This window comes from Oncorhynchus nerka, linkage group LG7 (assembly GCF_034236695.1).
Source record: "Oncorhynchus nerka isolate Pitt River linkage group LG7, Oner_Uvic_2.0, whole genome shotgun sequence".
Lineage (NCBI taxonomy): Eukaryota > Metazoa > Chordata > Actinopteri > Salmoniformes > Salmonidae > Oncorhynchus > Oncorhynchus nerka.
The window spans coordinates 23,875,085-23,894,694 of NC_088402.1; the positions used below are offsets into that span (position 1 = coordinate 23,875,085).

The following is a 19,610-nucleotide window of genomic DNA, read 5'->3' on the forward strand; positions in this document are numbered from 1 at the left end:
GAAGACACCTGAACCATGTCAGATATTGCAATGTATTACATTTTGAGTTTGCATCCCAATATTACACTTTATATACATCACAGAAGACTGAAATATAATAAAAACAGTTTGACATAGAAACACCGAATTCTCTGCAGGTTTTTTGAAATACTGTTTATTAATTATTAAAATAATTTCAGAATGAATAAACAGCAGCATACTACCCTGCATCTCACTGCTGGATTGCCCATGAAGCTAAGCAGTGTTGTACCTGGAAGGGAGACCAGATGCAGCTAGAAGTGATGTTGGAGGGCCAGTAGGAGGCACTCTTTCCTCTGGTCTTAAAAAATATTGCATGGATTGGGGACATTGCCCTGTGTAAAGTGCAGTCTTTTAGATGTCAATATAAACAGGTGTTCAGACTCTCTGTGGTCACTAAAGAGTAGGGCTGTTAACCTGTTGTTCTGGCTAAATTCCCAATCTGGCCATCGTACCATCATAGCCACCTAATCATCTTCTCCCCTGTAACCATAGTTCCCCAGTTCATTGCCATAAATGAGAATGTGTCTCGGTCAATTTACCTGCTAAAATAGGGGTAAAAAAAATGATGTTCATAACAAATTACTAAAAGTGTTATTAAGAATGTTATAGTATTTAGACTGTTAATGCAAGTACAGAGTACATTCATGCATATGCAAATAACGTGCGATAACGCCCACTATGTTTTTATTTTCTCCTTTAAATCGAAAACCCCAGCCCTTTATGCAAATCACTCATCCCGTCAGCGGAAGCTGGCTGTAAGCTTATTTCCGACAGATATTCCTTTAAAGCTGTGGCTTGACTGCAAGACGTCCCAGAGGATCCAGTCGATGCACCAATACAAAAATACCTTTCGAGTGGACGTAAACATCATATCACAACAGTAACGAACGAAGGAAAGAGATACCGATAACTGGGTAAGCATAGTGCATGTTTTAACAGATGACATTATTATAATTTACCAGCTCAAGTTACTAAGCATCTCAGTTTGCTTGCTGCATCAGAAGGTTTCGCTCGACTAACCGTCAGCTATGTTATGCACTTGTGTAAAAAGCAACATCGAAATGCCTGCAAGTTCCGTGGTAGGCTATAATAAACGCGTTTCCATATGTAGTAGTATTATTACTACACTGTACTAGAATGAACTGACGACCTCAAGTTTGTTGATAATATTGAATAGACAGCGGGCTTAACACAGCGATCCCACATTTGAGTGCTCGTGCAACTGTTGACGATGGATGCTCTTGACAGTAGCACTAGAGGGTAGGTTGCATAATTGGGCAGTTGCAATTACAAATGGTCATGTTAACCTTTTCATGTAATTATTTCAAAAGCACTTGTTCATTATTCCACGAGACCTGTTACTCTTTTCTACCGTGGCATCTATTTCAACTGTACAGGTCCGGTGCGCCTGTGAAACGTAAAGGCAATGTTTTTCATTCGCAAAAGTTTTTTTTCATACATTAAGAATATAATTTGAAATGGAGAGTAATGTTTTGCCATGGAATTAATACAAAGATGCACCAGAAAAAAGGGTTTGCTGGCCATTATTTTGGTTGAAATTATGTTATGCAATCAATCAATTTAGCATGATGCATGTGTCAGGAGGTTTGAAGCAATTTATTAGCAAAGTACATAGCCATTTTCATAGTTAATAATACAGTAATAGCAACCAAGTGTGTTTGTCGACCAGTTTGTCGAAATACAGTGGTATCGCTAGCTTTTACTCTTCAGCGTAACTGAATGTGAGTCGATATCATGTGTCTCTGTATTTACTGCAGAGACCAGGTTCATGTCAGGGAAGTGGTTGATATTAAAATCTGATGTAAATCGCTCTTTGCTGCGTGAGATGCAAACCAGAAGGGTAGAGAGGGCCTGTGGTATGTTTATCTCTTATGAGGATTACCCAAGTGCCCCAAGGGTGGTGGTGCACCAGGTGCTCTTTGCTTTTCACTTTGCTTTCCTGAAATGTGTGTTAGCTAACCTTGCCACTGTGGATCATTTGTCTTTTGCAGGTGCCAAGAAGACAGCTGCTCCTCTTTTCCAAAAGGACGAGGCGCACAACGTCTTTGGAACAACTGCTGTTGCATGCAGTCATCTGCAGAGGTTACTGTATGAAGCTTTTAAGGCCTTTTTGGTGAGTCTGTCTGGATGTTTTTATAACTCATTCATTTTTAGATGATTTAGGTTAGATACAAGATGTAGACCATGTAGATACACACACACACACACACACGAGACACACCTACACACCTACAAACACCCTTTCAGACACTCTCCTGAGCGCTACTCTGGTCCGACCTGGTTTCAGCTCGTGACTGTGTGTGGACACTAGTCATGAAGAGAACACCTTTACTTCCCATTAATGGTATTGATCACTAAACACTCCCACTGGCTCAGCAGTCGGTCTCAAAACGCAGCAGAGAGACGGGGAACCACAGACCCTTGTTCTTATTAGTTGCAGACTGTCTATGTTGCGTCAACACCCCTGAATAAAGCAAACTACGACACAAAACAGAAAGGTTACATTGGAGCATTAGCATAGGCTACTAAAGTTGAAATGTTCTTCCTTTCATAACCCCAAAGATCACTGGACTGCACTCACACACAACTTGTCCCTCCGGCTCTGTGTTTCTTATTGCAGCTTACAACTGCTGATTAAAACTTTCTGGCTGACTGCTCCATGCTGAGGCTTGTGAAATCACCTTAAATGGGTGAAACAGCTCTTAAAAACAATTCTACATTTCAGTTTTGGCTATCTTATGTTGTCTTTGGTAGTTTGCTTCAGACAAGGCCTAATTCCTTTGATTTAAGGGTGTGACTATATAATTTGATCAGATTCATACATTGACAGTGAGTTTAGGAAAAGTAGCCCTAGGCCTATATTTGGAATATTTGACTACTTGTTTGATGTGGAACGACATCAGATATTACAGGCATGTCGTGATTACAATATTATAATTATTATAAGAATCATAATTATGACAGTATCAGGTCAGTGTTGTTGTGCGTGTCATCCTGACATCATAACACACACTTCAGTGTGAATCCCAGCTTTGTCATTAACAAAGATATGGTGGTGCACCACAGATAACCCCACCCTCCTCACTGAGATCCCGACAGAGCTTCCAAGTACAGGACACTGTGTGTCTTGAATTACACAGTCTATTTGTGCAGTGTGGTCTGAGTTCTTCTCAACAGTCTTCTTTTATCCTTGTCGGCTTTCTCTTGTGAAGTTGTGTGACGTCATTCTAGTCCACTCTAGGCTCAGTAGGCCTTATATGGGATGTTGTTCAACCACAATAGAATATTGGATTAAAGTCAGGCAAAAAAAAAATCATTTTGTTTACTGTTCATGTCACAGTGACGGCTGAGAGAGAGCAGATCTGACTCCGGCCAGGCAGCCACATTGTTGGAGCTCGAGCACATTCAATATCTAAATCGATATCAGATAACATGCATGCAGTATGATGCCACTGAGGTTTAATAATAGCCCTGGTTCTAATGCAGAGGGCAGCTACACTATGCTCCTGCTCTGTCCTGTCTGCCATGGCAACTGCTTCATTGAGTGTCATGCTTTGTTCTGTTTGCAAGTGGATTGTCACACAGTAGTTATAGACCTTGGTCTGTAATAGTTATTATAAAACTAGGTATATAGTTATTATAGACCATGTTATAGGCCAGGGGTATTCAAATCTTACCCTACGATGTCCAGACTACTGCTGGTTTTCTGTTCTACCTGATGAAAATGCATAATTGCACCCACCTGGTCTCCCAGGTCTAAATCACTCCCTGATTAGAGGGAGATAATAATAAGAAGCAGTGGAACTGGCTTCGAGGTCCAGATAAACATTTGAGGTTTATACACCATAGTCAGTTTTGATGAGTTTGACAGATGAACAAGTATTCAAATTCAACATGAGTTGAGGCATTGCCACAGAGATCAAATCACATTTTATTGGTCACAGGCACCAAAACATTTTTTAAATTGAGCCTTTATTTAACTAGGCAAGTCAGTTAAGAACAAATTCTTATTTACAATGACGGCCTACACCGGCCAAACCCGGACGAAGCTGGGCCAATTGTGCGCCGCCCTATGGGAATCCCAATCACGGCCGGTTGTGATACAAACCAAAATAACAATAACGAGGCTATATATAGGCTATATACAAGGAGTACCAGTTCCAAGTCAGTGTACTGGGGTATGAGGTAGTTGGGGTGATTGATTGCGGTAATATGTACATGTAGGTTTGGTTAGGTGATTGATTGAAGTGCTATGTACATGTAGCTAGGGGGTGAAAAGCATAAAATACAGGTAGCCATTTGATGAACTGTTTAGCAGTCTTGTGGTTTTGGGGTAGAAGCTGTTCAGGAGCCTCTTGGTCCCAGACTTGGTTCTCCGCCACCGCTTGCCCTTTTGGTAGCAGAGAGAACAGTCTATGACTAGGGTGGATGGATTCTTTGACAATTTTTAGGGCCTTCCTCTGACACCGCGTGGTGTTGAAGTCCTGGATGACAGGGAGCTTAGCCCCAGTGATGTACTGGGACGTACGCACTACCCAGATGCCGAGCAGTTGCCATACCAAGCCTGGATTCAGTCCGTCTACATGCTCTCTATGGTGCAGCTGTAGAACTTTTTGAGGATCTGAGGGCCCATGCCAAATATTTTCAGCCTCCTGGGGGGGGAAGAGGCGTTGCTGTGCCCTCTTCACAATTGTGTTGGTGTGTTTTGTTTATTCCACATTGTGTGCACGTGATAAATGACATTGCTTTCTCCTTTCCTCTGCATATGACAAGTTAGCAGGCGTCTCTACAGAGCAGAGGCTCTGCCTGTTCCCTGGGTTGCCTTCCTGGCTGGGTGCTCCTCTAATGATATTTAAAGGACCTCTCAATAATGCACAACGCCTGCTAATAATAGACTAGGTCACAGTGAAGGAGCCCTTTCAGGACGAGCCTCAGTTTCACCATCTTTTCTCCTTTCCCCTCTCTCTCTCTCTCTCTCTCTCTCGATGTGCTCGCTTTTCCCTCTCTCCACCCCTTCACACTGCTGCTGCCTGCTCATAAGATGGCCAAAGCTGTAGTTCTGTTACTGCATCACAACACAAACTCAGCCAGTCCAGCTCCTTCTATGGAGCCTGCCCTGCAGCAGGAGGATTCTGCCTCAACTGAGTGTGAAAGTCTGAGAGGAGAGAGTGCATTTTGCGTTGTTCCTATCTGAGCTGAACCTTGATTCATGTTCTCTGGTACTCAGGGCTGTGATGTTTTTCAGCTATTTCACTCATGTTTGAGCCGTCCGTCTACCTGTACCACAGGAGGCTGCTGAGGGGAAGACGGCTCATAATACTGTTTGGAATGGACTGGTGTCAAACACATGGAAACTATGTGTTTGAAACCATTTAATTCCATCCATTATTGTGAGGCTGGCCTCCCCAAGTATGATGCCACCTGTGCTGTGTACTACAGAACTGTACAATAGGTATAGGTCCTCTCTTCACACTGAGTAGCTAGGGAGGGCCCTCCAAACAAGAAACTATCCACAGGACCCAGTTGCTTTTCTTTGTGTCTGGTGATACCTGAGTATTGTTGATGATAAACCATTCAGATACTGGCAGCTTTTCTTCTCTCATGCCCCTTTTGTAATGAGAGAAGTGGGAGGTTTTGCCCCCTCTCCTGTATCCCCTCCTTTCCATTCCCTCCCTCCCATAAACAGTTTCTCCAACCCAGGTAGCTCTCTCAGAAGCTTGGGTGACGGGACTTGGCAGTAATAGAACAACATTAAGGCAGCAGCCAGCTAGGGACTGAGGACGGACTTCTCCTCTCAGACAACACACATGCACTGTGGCTGGTTTGGATGGCAGAAAGGCTCCCTTGTAGTGTTTGGAAATGACTGAGCCAGATCTGTTTGGATGCGGTTGAGATGAGACGTGCCGTCACCATCTTTCCACACAGGTGGGTCACTGTTCATTTAGTGATGAATGGATGATTTTCAAGATACTGGTTTTGCTTTGTAATTCAGTTGAATGTTCAATTGTTAGTGAGATAAAGATAACCATAATTATTGTTGTGTTGAGCATTGTCAACTGTCCATGGTTTAGAGGAATAGATAGGATGTGAAGATGATAGTTTTCACACAGACATCTGAGCATGGAGATATAATCTTCATGCACCTGAGTGTGATGTCTGCGAGGTTTGACATGGATCTGTCACGGAACATTGTCATGGGGAGCACCAGGGCAGCATACTCTGAGGACTGATTTTAAGAAATTAAATATGGATTTTTACTAATCTCTTTCCTGCCTTACCACTCACAGCTTTGCCAGCTGTCTCCTGCTATGTGAACTGAGGATGGAAGTCAACATTTGTGTTTATTTAGTGATCCGTGGGCTTGGTTTTCTAATAACCTGACCGTTGCATTTCTCTTCTGGTATTAAGATTTACTGTAACTCAGTTGGTAGAGCATTAGATTTACTGTAACTCAGTTGGTAGAGCATTAGATTTACTGTAACTCAGTTGGTAGAGCATTAGATTTACTGTAACTCAGTTGGTAGAGCATTAGATTTACTGTAACTCAGTTGGTAGAGCATTAGATTTACTGTAACTCAGTTGGGAGAGCATGTATTGTATACAGTTTTTTGTGGTGTGGTTATCCTATAAGCCTATATTTGTTTTTATCTCTATTGTTGCCGATCACTTGTTCTTAAATAATAAAATAAATGCCAGGATAGTGGGTTCAATTCCCAGGACCACCCATATGACTTTAGGTTGCTTTATATAGGGGTGTCTAATAATTGCCATATATACATGTATGTTATACAAGGGAAAGAGGATACCTAGTCAGTTGTCCAACTGAATGTATTCAACTGAAATGTGTCTTCCGCATTTAACCCAACCCCTCTGAATCAGAGAGGTGCGGGGGGCTGCCTTAATCAACATCCACGTCTTCGGTGCCCGGGGAACAGTGGGTTAACTGCCTTGCTCAGGGGCAGAATGACAGATTTGTACCTTGTCAGCTCGGGGATTCAATCCAGCAACCTTCCGGTTACTGACCCAAAGCTCCAACCACTAACCACCTGTTGCCATATATATTAGCTGCATGATATTTGTTTTAACATGTTCTTGTTCAGAGGGAGTTTATAAAAAAAAATGATATTGGTTTAAATATGCTGTTATTTGAACCTCAGACAAATAGTCACAATCTATGAATCTAACTTCTAGAGCTCTGTATCTATCTTGTTTCCTGGTTGCACCTACTGTACTTATTACAGTGTACCTAGTCTGTTTGTCAGCCATTATGTAACACTCTGGACTTCAACAGGCTAGAATTGGATAGGTGTTGTCCTGTGTAGAGCATGTCTGGACAACTGGGATTAAGTAGCGCAGAGGGTATTAGCATAGGGGAAAAGGGTTATCTGTAGCTGAAGTTCCTGGAGTTGTTGTCAGCACCAGGCTCTGGGAAAACCAGTTAAGGTACCTTTCACCATACCAAATAGCCAGCATGAGATGGGAAGTTGCATGCAGTAACACCACTTTAGTGTTGATCTTTATAGTCTTACTCTACGCTGAGAATATAAAACATTAGGAACACCTGCTCTTTCCATGACCTAGACTAACCAGGTGACTCCAGGTGAAAGCTATGATCCCTTATTGATGTCACCTGGTAAATACACTTCACATCAGTGTAGATGAGTGGGAGGAGACAGGTTAAAGAAGGATATTTAAGCCTTGAGACATGGATTGTGTATGTGTGCCATACAGATGGTGAATGGGCAAGACAAAAGATTTAAGTGCCTTTCAACGGGATATGGTAGTAGGTGCCAGGCGCACTGGTTTGTGCCAAGAACTGCAACGCTGCTGGTTTTTTCACACTCAACAGTTTCCCATGTGTATCAAGAATGGTCTATCACTAAAAAAACATCCAGCCAACTTGACACAACTGTGGGAAGCATTGGAGTCAAAATGGGCCAGCATACCTATGGAACGCTTTCAACACGTTGTAGTGTCCACGCCCAACAAATTTAGGTTGTTCTGAGGGCAAAAGGGGGGGTGTACAACTCCATATTAGGAAGGTGTTCCAGATGTTTGGTATACTTTTATATACTGTGTATATAAAATATTTTGATTTGAAGAATCTATAGTCCCACTATGTCAATGACATGTTGATTTTGAAGGCAGGCTATGTGAGACTCCTGCCGGGCCGTTGTATTTGTTGTTGTAAGTAGCTAGTAGCTGTTTCAATACACAGGCTGCAGTTGATTCCCACGTCTGTGTATGTGTAACCTAACTTAGCAGGAGTCAAATAAACGCCTGAAAGTAGATCCCCTACATACTGGTCTTGATGAGAAGAAACAAAACTGTTGTGAGGTTCTCTTCTGCACTGTTTAATGGAGGAGGAGTTAATATGGAGTAGGGATGCACCGATATGACATTTTTGGCCGATTCTGATATTTTCCTTGCCAAAAAAAAACCGATACCGATATTTGACATTTTAGCAGCCTTTTAAGCATTCTAGTGCAGTTAAATAGTTGAAATAAAGTGTCATTTGTTCAGTTAGGAACAGATTGTTTAAAAACTTGAATGTATTTTATCGCACAACAGACACATATTTTAGCTGCCCCGCATTACAAAGATGGTTAAGTTGTTGGTGTCTCTTCTTACTATCCAATCTTGACTGGATGGAGAAACTTCAAAATGTTTTGAAAGAATTATTGGTTGAAACTAAAATGCAGTTAATAATTTTAGCTTTAACTGCTTGATAAAAGTACTGTCTCTAGGCTGTCATAAACTGTCTCTAGGCTGTCATAAACTGTCTCTAGGCTGGCATAAACTGCTATAAATGGCTTCAACTTTTCAAATGTGCTCAACAAGTAAAATGAGAGAAATTTACAACACATCTCATCTTTCATTTAGGAAATAAACAAATAAAAAAACACAACTGCTTTGTTTTAAATTAAATTAAAATCTTGACTTATTATACCAGGCATGAATGAACAACAGAAAAGCAACTGGGCTTAGTCAATTTTTCCAGTGCCTTTAGATGGCTGGGTTACAATATGACTGCCCATTTACAATTTTAACATTTGGGGGAGGTTTTTCTTCACAAAGAGGACCTGCTCGGCTTTGTCACGAGAGTCTGTTTCTTTTTTCGTCAACAATGTGTGAAGCTGCACTGAAAAGGCGCTCACTGTCCACACTAGTACAGGGAGAACCAAGATACTTGCGCACAGCTTTAGCTAGGATGGGGAAACGGTGCTTGTTACTTCTCCAGTATCGAAGTGCATCTTCATTCCTGGTAGGTTCTGTCAGGTATCCTAGGATCTGCAAATAAGGGCTGGGGGGATACAACATTTTGCGTTATTCTTGCATTCCAAATGATCATTAGGCATAGATCAACATTGGCAAATGTTGGCCGATGTAGTAACAGAAAATTAAAAATACAACTCTTCTCTCTCACACACACACACACAGACCAAAAATGTATTTTGTCGGCATTTATGTATGGCCCCATTACCAGTAAAACATAATCAAAACCTATTTCTTTTACTTACTTACTTGCTGTGCTGTTTCGTTGTTCAGTTGTTTCATTCTCAACCAGGATTTCATCATACATGTCAAGAAGTGTTTCAGCTCTATCTGTCTGTGACCTCTCTTCCCCGGTGTGCACTGTCACTGTGTCCGTTTCCATCTTGTCCAGCTGTCTCTGTAACATTTCACGTAAACCCTGTTTCTTGTCTGCATCGAAGTAGCGGTCCTTGTACCTAGCGTCTGCAGCAGACATGATACCCTCTGTCATGGCATTGAAACGCCTGCTCAACAAAACTGCCCACACAGACCATGGGGTTAACTTGCAAAGTACTTTACTAGACACTGTGAACAAGCGATTCGGTGGAATTCTCTCTAGTGTACTTTTGTACGTTTTAACCCCACGGCCTGTGTGGGCAGTTTTGTTGAGCAGGCGTTTCAATACCATGACAGAGGGTATCACGTCTGCTGCAGACGCAGTTGAAGAGCTTATTTCTCCAGTTGTTCAATGGAGTGTGCTCATGTTTTCAATGAGAATCCACTGGTTTGTACTGGTTGTTGCAGGTAACTTCTAGTCGGCTGCGTACATGCCAAGCACTCGTTTTTGTTCCAGCAGGATCTCCATCATTTAAAGTACTGTTCCATCTGGTGGAAACGTCTTGCTTAAGCCTTTTCGTTTTCACTCCAAGCTGTTCCTGTATTGCTTGCAGGTGGCTGTATGTTAGCCTGCAAGCAATACAAATAATTTATTCGTTCGACATGGTGGCATCTTTTTGTGTCGGTAAAGTGAGTTATGTGGGAAATGGCGGTGGAAACACCTTTATGCGCAAATATTTATATAATAAACAACATGTCAGAGTAAATTTGGAGTCATGCGATGATATAGTATGTGGTCCTCCCACTACGACTCGGGGAAACCATGAAGTTTATTAGGCTACAGATGAAATAAGTTATGATGAACTTTGCAGGGTGGTGAAAGTGCACGGTGATGAGCTTGATGCTCCTTTCCAATAAATATTGAGGGTCTTATTCTGGTGATGATGATGATGATAGATGCTTGACAAATTAAAAAAATATTCTCGCTCTTATCCATAATAATCTCATGTAGATTAGACCAGGGGATCCCAAACTTTTTCACTCAGGGCCCCCCTTCCACTTTGTACGAGTGCACACACACCACGGCTATTTCTATGGGCACAAGCACTGTTCTTGACACAAACTGTTCCCACCCCTCTTGTCTAATTCTACAGGTTTTAAAGCTCATTTCCTGCAATTCTACACATTTTGTCATGGGGTGCAAAGAACATTTAGCAGTTTTAAAGCTCATTTTATACATTTTGCCATGTCTAATTTGTATTCATGTGATATTTGAGTGACAAAAAAATCTATGGGCTAAAAAAACTTAAGCTGTGTTTGAATACCCATATTGACTACTACATACTTATGAGTGTATATACTACATACTATTAGCTCATTTTAGTATACTGTAAACGAATGGTAACCTTTCAGTTGAGCATACTAGAGCTTCTCCTGTCTACTGGATGTTGATGCTGTTGCTATGCAACCTCTTGCTAGTTTGTTAGCATAACAAATTACTAGCTAAACATTTTCTAATTTCAGGTGTTTGTAAATTCAATCTGGAGTGCCAGAGTGCGCTATGGGCGTTTGTAAATCCAGAGCGTTGTCAGATTGTCCATTCGTAAATCCAGAGCGTTGTCAGATTGTCCATTCGTAAATCCAGAGCGTTGCCAGATTGTCCATTCGTAAATCCAGAGCGTTGTCAGATTGTCCATTCGTAAATCCAGAGCGTTGTCAGATTGTCCATTCGTAAATCCAGAGCGTTGCCAGATTGTCCATTCGTAAATCCAGAGCGTTGCCAGATTGTCCATTCGTAAATCCAGAGCGTTGTCAGATTGTCCATTCGTAAATCCAGAGCGTTGTCAGATTGTCCATTCGTAAATCCAGAGCGTTGCCAGATTGTCCATTCGTAAATTCAGAGCGTTGTCAGATTGTCCATTCGTAAATCCAGAGCGTTGCCAGATTGTCCATTCGTAAATTCAGAGCATTTCGCTCTTGGAGCATTCAGAGCGCACACTGGACGCTCTGGCAGAGGAGTAGGGTTGAGCCGAGCGTTCAACGGCAGTCGAGCATCCAAGCTAACTGACTAACGTTGGCTAGCTACTTCCGGACACAAATTATAGAACACTTAACTCTGACCATTTTACTCATGCTGGTTAGGCTGTTTTCATGTTATCCAGAGCGTTGGTATCTGTCCTGCTGGCAACAATTTATATCACACTTTAAAAAAATAATTTGCTAACGTTTACTGACACCGGCCATATTCAACGGGTGCTTGGAAATCTGAGTAGATACATAATTAACCATGTCCATTTGAAACGCACAACAACTATACCACTTAGCTAAGAAGGATGTGAATAATCAAGTCAATAAATGTTGGGTAGTTAGCAGATAGTTAATATCTTGCCTGGCAAGTTCGATGCATAGGTAACTAGCTAACGTACCAGTAAAGTACATACTGCTGTAAAGCTATGTGGTTTGTAAGGATAGCGTAGCTAACAAATTGTCAGCCAACATAACGTGTAACGTAACTTATTTGAAAAGTTATTACTTTAATACTTTGCTCAGCATTTTCTTAACATTTATCATAGTTAGTTAAAGCAATGAATTTGTATCTGCTCTCGTCGGACTTCGGCTGCATATTTTCTGCCATTTTCTTCAAATCTGAAAAGTTACGAAGCCACTCTAATCCTGAAGAATTGCATTATGGGCCATAAAAGCAAGGAAATAGTGTCCACTGCATGTATACTTTGTATTTTGGCGAATTTAGTATGACATCCGGGAACTTTTGGCATACTAACTATATCCATACTATGACCAATAAGCATACTACATACTCAATTCACATCACAAATAGTACGGTTATGAGTATTCGAACACAGGTCTGCAATGACTAACATGACAAGAGGAACTGATGCACCACCCAATGTCGAAGTTGCACCTTGTGCATTCTACTATTACAACTTTCAAGAGTAAGTTCAAAGCTGGGCTACCGCCCCACAGTTTGGGAACCACTGGACTAGACAACCCGCACAGCCTAACCGCACTGTATCTTTGAGCTGTTAGCTAGAGCGCAGGTGCCAAGGCCACAGGAGGCACATTTAGCTATTTAACGCAACAGTTTTTATGACAAAACTATCGGTAGAGTTGCAAATGCGATGGAAACACATCGAACTTAAATCTTTATTTGGTTCTTGAAAGCTTAAGTGGAAAGTTATATTTTGTGTGCACAACTTCATTACGCACTGATTTTTATCTGGAACAAGTCCATTTGGTGGAAACATACCACGGGTGGGAAAATGCGCATATTTCTAGAATATTCGCATACATTCTGTCACCAATTGGATGGAAACCTAGCTACAGGCTCTTTCCATTTCCCCTCAACCAAAACATCTGGTCATTGGGGACTCGGCAGATGCTAGTGTGTGTTCATGCATGTGTGTCCGTTAGGTCAAGCCAATTCTGAGCTGGAGGTTTTAGTTTGACCTTTATCAGAAGTGCAGGTGTGTGTATCAATAGCTATCAGCGCAGACCATGGGGTGCTGTTCATGCACGCTGTCCAGAATATTCTGTCCTCGTTAGGCTTAGGCCTCGCCCAGCCTAACTCGTGGTGTTTTTTTGGGGACGTGGTTGTTACGTTGTCATGGAAAGACTGCTGCATCTCCTTGAATGAGCCTGGCACGCCTGCTTGTTTTTACGTTTCAGTGCAATTGATCACTGCATGTATGTGTAACGTGAAGGTCAGGGCTGTTTCCTTTCCGAACCAAAAGACTGTGGTGTAGCAGGTTTGCCGTTGGACTGTTTTGAGTTAATTGTTGCGGTGGTGTGAGAATCTACTGTGGTCTTAATCAAGATAACTGACATTGCACCAATGAGAAGGATCTATGAAATGTATTTTCTTGGATGTTTTCCCGCTTGTTATTTCTGTGGTCTTTGAATATCCCTCTCATTTTGCTTCAGGGCCTTTCTTTCAGCTGTGGTTGATCACACTTAGGTACACACCCCTAAGGGTATCAAATACCCTGACCAGGCCTAAATTCCTCTTTTACTTCAATTGATTTGTGCATTACAAGATGTAGGCTGACATTGCAAGACTAATGTTTATGACTTGGTTTCCTTCGAGGGGAAACTGAGAAAAAGGCTAGAGGATGATTTGTGAACCATTTTGATGAGGGACTCAACGAGCTGCCCTGACCAACACCCCAGGGAGGCATTCAGCAATGCTGTATCATCCACTGAAAGAATGTAGTCTTCCCTCTTAAAGTAAGACTCGGGAATACATGGGAACACTACCTATTTTCCAAAGATGAAAGTCCTTCTAGGAAAGGCCACTATATGACCCTCATGATTGTATAGGCCTAGCTAGCTGTGCTTAGTGAGGTGCTGACAAGCTAGAAAAAGGACGGGCAGGCAGAGGAGGCCCACATGGAATTAGGGTGGCCAGCGTCCGTCTGCTAAATATAAAGCTAGGGATGATAGCCTTATAATAGTTGTCCTGTAAGCTGCCTCGTACCTTCCCACAACAAGAGAATAGGTAATTGACTTGGCAGTCAGGCTCCATGCCGTCTCAGCCATGTTGTTGGCTACATAGGCCTACAACACAGAGTGAAACAGTATGGTTAGTATCCAAGATAGGTCATAGGTCCACTCTAATCCTTACAGCTGATGACTTTGCATAGCATGACCTCACACATTTGACATTGAACAGCCAAAATGCCCTGGAGCATGTGTTGTTTACCTGCTGTAACCATAGTTTTGACATTTCATCCTGTCACCACCTCCCTATCTAGAAAAGCATGCTCTGTTACGCAAGTTACTCAAAATATGCCACTCAAAGCAGAGAATGTTGTGTTTACCAAAAACATTTGGAGAAAGACAACAAGTCCCAAGAATGGACCTCTGACAAATATCATAGTTGCAGTCCATTATTGGGTGTTGCTGACTTCTGCCCTCTTTTTCAAGACTTCTAGTAGCCTGTCCATTTACTCAGACAAGCACTCCATTCCCACAGCGCTCTTTGGTAGCACCGGCATACCTGCATAAATTACTAACACTTGACTTGGAAATGTGCTTCATTTTTTCTTGTTGTCTTACAAATGAACTGGCCTCCTTGTTTACAGCTCTAAATGTCTGGATTGTTGACGCAGCAGTTTCTTCCACTGCTTTCTGTAAGGTAATTCCACCATCATACATCACAATGCAGGGTTGTTGACGCAGCAGTTTCTTCCACTGCTTTCTGTAAGGTAATTCCACCATCATACATCACAATGCAGGGTTGTTGACGCAGCAGTTTCTTCCACTGCTTTCTGTAAGGTAATTCCACCATCATACATCACAAGGCAGGATTGTTGTTGCAGCAGTTTCTTCCACTGCTTTCTGTAAGGTAATTCCACCATTATACATCACAAGGCAGGGTTGTTGACGCAGCAGTTTCTTCCACTGCTTTCTGTAAGGTAATTCCACCATTATACATCACAAGGCAGGGTTGTTGACGCAGCAGTTTCTTCCACTGCTTTCTGTAAGGTAATTCCACCATTATACATCACAAGGCAGGGTTGTTGACGCAGCAGTTTCTTCCACTGCTTTCTGTAAGGTAATTCCACCATTATACATCACAAGGCAGGGTTGTTGACGCAGCAGTTTCTTCCACTGCTTTCTGTAAGGTAATTCCACCATCATACATCACAAGGCAGGGTTGTTGACGCAGCAGTTTCTTCCACTGCTTTCTGTAAGGTAATTCCACCATTATACATCACAAGGCAGGGTTGTTGACGCAGCAGTTTCTTCCACTGCTTTCTGTAAGGTAATTCCACCATTATACATCACAAGGCAGGGTTGTTGACGCAGCAGTTTCTTCCACTGCTTTCTGTAAGGTAATTCCACCATTATACATCACAAGGCAGGGTTGTTGACGCAGCAGTTTCTTCCACTGCTTTCTGTAAGGTAATTCCACCATCATACATCACAAGGCAGGGTTGTTGACGCAGCAGTTTCTTCCACTGCTTTCTGTAAGGTAATTCCACCATCATACATCACAAGGCAGGGTTGTTGACGCAGCAGTTTCTTCCACTGCTTTCTGTAAGGTAATTCCACCATCATACATCACAAGGCAGGGTTGTTGACGCAGCAGTTTCTTCCACTGCTTTCTGTAAGGTAATTCCACCATCATACATCACAAGGCAGGGTTGTTGACGTTTCACTGCTTTCAGTTTCTTCCACTGTTTCTTCCACTGCTTTCTGTAAGGTAATTCCACCATCATACATCACAAGGCAGGGTTGTTGACGCAGCAGTTTCTTCCACTGCTTTCTGTAAGGTAATTCCACCATCATACATCACAAGGCAGGGTTGTTGACGCAGCAGTTTCTTCCACTGCTTTCTGTAAGGTAATTCCACCATCATACATCACAAGGCAGGGTTGTTGACGCAGCAGTTTCTTCCACTGCTTTCTGTAAGGTAATTCCACCATCATACATCACAAGGCAGGGTTGTTGACGCAGCAGTTTCTTCCACTGCTTTCTGTAAGGTAATTCCACCATCATACATCACAAGGCAGGGTTGTTGACGCAGCAGGTAATTCCACCATCATAGCATCACAAGGCAGGGGGTTGTTGACGCAGCAGTTTCTTCCACTGCTTTCTGTAAGGTAATTCCACCATCATACATCACAAGGCAGGGTTGTTGACGCAGCAGTTTCTTCCACTGCTTTCTGTAAGGTAATTCCACCATCATACATCACATTTACATTTACATTTAAGTCATTTAGCATCACAAGGCAGGGTTGTTGACGCAGCAGTTTCTTCCACTGCTTTCTGTAAGGTAATTCCACCATCATACATCACAAGGCAGGGTTGTTGACGCAGCAGTTTCTTCCACTGCTTTCTGTAAGGTAATTCCACCATCATACATCACAAGGCAGGGTTGTTGACGCAGCAGTTTCTTCCACTGCTTTCTGTAAGGTAATTCCACCATCATACATCACAAGGCAGGGTTGTTACATCACAAGGCAGGGTTGTTGACGCAGCAGTTTCTTCCACTGCTTTCTGTAAGGTAATTCCACCATCATACATCACAAGGCAGGGTTGTTGACGCAGCAGTTTCTTCCACTGCTTTCTGTAAGGTAATTCCACCATCATACATCACAAGGCAGGGTTGTTGACGCAGCAGTTTCTTCCACTGCTTTCTGTAAGGTAATTCCACCATCATACATCACAAGGCAGGGTTGTTGACGCAGCAGTTTCTTCCACTGCTTTCTGTAAGGTAATTCCACCATCATACATCACAAGGCAGGGTTGTTGACGCAGCAGTTTCTTCCACTGCTTTCTGTAAGGTAATTCCACCATCATACATCACAAGGCAGGGTTGTTGACGTTTCTTCCAGCAGTTTCTTCCACTGCTTTCTGTAAGGTAATTCCACCATCATACATCACAAGGCAGGGTTGTTGGACGCAGCAGTTTCTTCCACTGCTTTCTGTAAGGTAATTCCACCATCATACATCACAAGGCAGGGTTGTTGACGCAGCAGTTTCTTCCACTGCTTTCTGTAAGGTAATTCCACCATCATACATCACAAGGCAGGGTTGTTGCTGTGGTCAGACCTCAAGCTGGTAAACCTGCTGATGTGGTGATCTACATAGCACATTGTGGCTGTGTGCGTGCAGAGTCTCCGCACATGGGTGTGTGTATGGCCATATATGTGGGATTGAGAGAAAGTGTGTTCAGGTGAGTGTGTGTGTGTGAGGGGGATTTGTCATACACCCTGTTCACATATGCCTTCTGTCCCGGCCTTACACACTCTCCCTCTGCTGCAGAAGTGCTATACACATACACACACACAATCCTCATCCCTGCCACTTTGTCCTATTGTATTATCAGGCTGCAGTGGGGCAATGAGTCTCAACAAATCCATACATTTTTCTTCTGATCTGCCACTTCTCTAAGCAGGGCGGGATCTGATCTGTCTGTCTGAGCTCGAAATGAAATGGATACTGTTATGAATGATGGAATACTGTACACACACAGCTACACACTGCCCAGGGATTCTCCCTTCTCAGGGCTTTGAGATACCTAGCAGTCGAGGGAATAGGACGAGGAAATCATTTAATGATTTAGAAAATAATATACAGTGTATTCGGAAAGTATTCAGACCCCTTGACTTGTTCCTCATTTTGTTACATTACAGCCTTATTCTAAAATGGATTAAATAAAACATTTTACCTCATCAATCTACACACAATACTCCAAAATGACAAAGCAAAAACAGGTAGATTTTTGCTAATTTATTCAGACCCTTTATACAATACTTTGTTGCAGCACCTTTGCTAGCGATTACAGCCTCGAGTCTTCTTGGGTATGACGCTACAAGCTTGGTTCTTACATTCTTCTCTGCAGATCCTCTTAAGCACTGTCCGGTTGGATGGGGAGCTTAGCTATTTTCAGATTTCTCCAGACATGTTAAATTCCGGGCTCTGTCTGGGCCACTCAAGGACATTCAAAGACTTGTCCCGAAGCCACTCTTGCGTTGTCTTGGATGTGTGCTTTGGGTCGTTGTCTTGTTGGAAGGTGAACCTTCTTTGCCTGAGTCTCGGTTTCATCAGACCAGTGAATCTTGTTTCTCATGGTCTGAGAGTCCTTTAGGTGCCTTTTGGGTAAACTATAAAGGCCCGATTGGTGGAGTGCTGCAGAGACGGTTGTCCTTCTGGAAGGATCCCCCACCTACACAGAGGAACTCTGGAGCTCTGTCAGAGTGACCATCGGGTTCTTGGTCACCTCCCTGACCAAGGCCCTTCTCCCCCAATTGCTCAGTTTGGCCAGGCAGCCAGCTCTAGGATGAGTCTTGGTGGTTCCAAACTTCTTCCATTTTGAGAGTGATGGAGACCCCTGTGTTCTTGGGGACCTCCAATGCTGCAGAATTTTTTGTATACTTCCCCAGATCTGTACCTCAACACAAACCTGTCTTGGAGCTCTTAAGAAAATTCCTTTGACCTCATGGCTTGGTTTTTGCTCAGACAAGCACTGTCAACTGCGGGACCTTATATAGACAGGTGTGTGCCTTTCCAAATCATGTCCAATCAATTTAATTTTCCACAGGTGGACTTGTAGAAACAAACTCAATGATGATCAATCTAAACAGGATGAATACTTATGTAAATAAGTATACATTTATAAACGTTTTGTGTGTAGATTGATGAGGGAAAAAAATATTGAATCAATTTTAGAACAAGGCTGTAACGTAAGAAAATGTAGAAAAAGGTCTGAATACTTTCCAAAAGAACTGTATATGATCAGGACTTGTATCCCTGACCTAGAGATGTGGTATGCGGTGCAGTGAGTTGTAACTGAACCTGTGACCAGAACGTTACAGCAGGTCAACCACCTAAGCCAACCATCTAACCTTGGTAGCTCGACAAACACAATTTAAATGGACGGTCAGTGAGTCATCCAGTCTACAAAATGGCCGCCATGCAACAATAGGTCAGATGGGCCATGGCATGGAGCAGGATCGCTCATGATGGGTGAAGCGATCAATAGGTAGGCAGACTGCACTAATCAATGCCATTGGCGTGTATGTGAGTTCAAAGGCAAAATTGCTTGAGCCGCGCTGAGAATTCCAGAAGTTCTTAAAGCCAACGGTCCAATATTCTAAACCACTACTGTGCGGACATGTAGACCTACACTTTTGGGTACTTTTATGAGTGCTTCAGGCAGTGGTCACCAACCGATCCGTCCATCTCCAAGGCTTTCCTAGTCCTTGCTTCACGCTGTTTGCAGCATGTGCACTTGATTCAGCTGTCCTGCGCACCGTGTATTCGAAGTTTTCCCATATTTAACTATTCCTTGCGTCTGAAAATACTAACTCTGCCTACCCTGCAGGCCCAGAGAGAAAACCAAGTTCACCTATAGGCCTACCGCTGGCCAATCCGATAGCTCAGATCACTGTGTCTGCAGCTTCCACAATTCCACAGTGAAGTTGATATTCAACTGTGATATTTCACAA

General features: G+C 42.7%; 1 protein-coding gene across 1 annotated transcript in view; it reads left to right on the forward strand.

Annotated features, from left to right (window-relative positions):
* The first annotated feature begins 816 nt into the window (after positions 1-816).
* LOC115131340 (solute carrier family 45 member 4) overlaps positions 817-19,610 on the forward strand; it is a 75,990-nt gene continuing 57,196 nt past the window's right edge. Inside the window, exons 1-2 of the mRNA XM_029662975.2 lie at positions 817-935; positions 2,034-2,155. The gene's annotated coding sequence lies outside the window, so the exon portion shown is untranslated. The remainder of the gene's footprint in view (positions 936-2,033; positions 2,156-19,610) is intronic.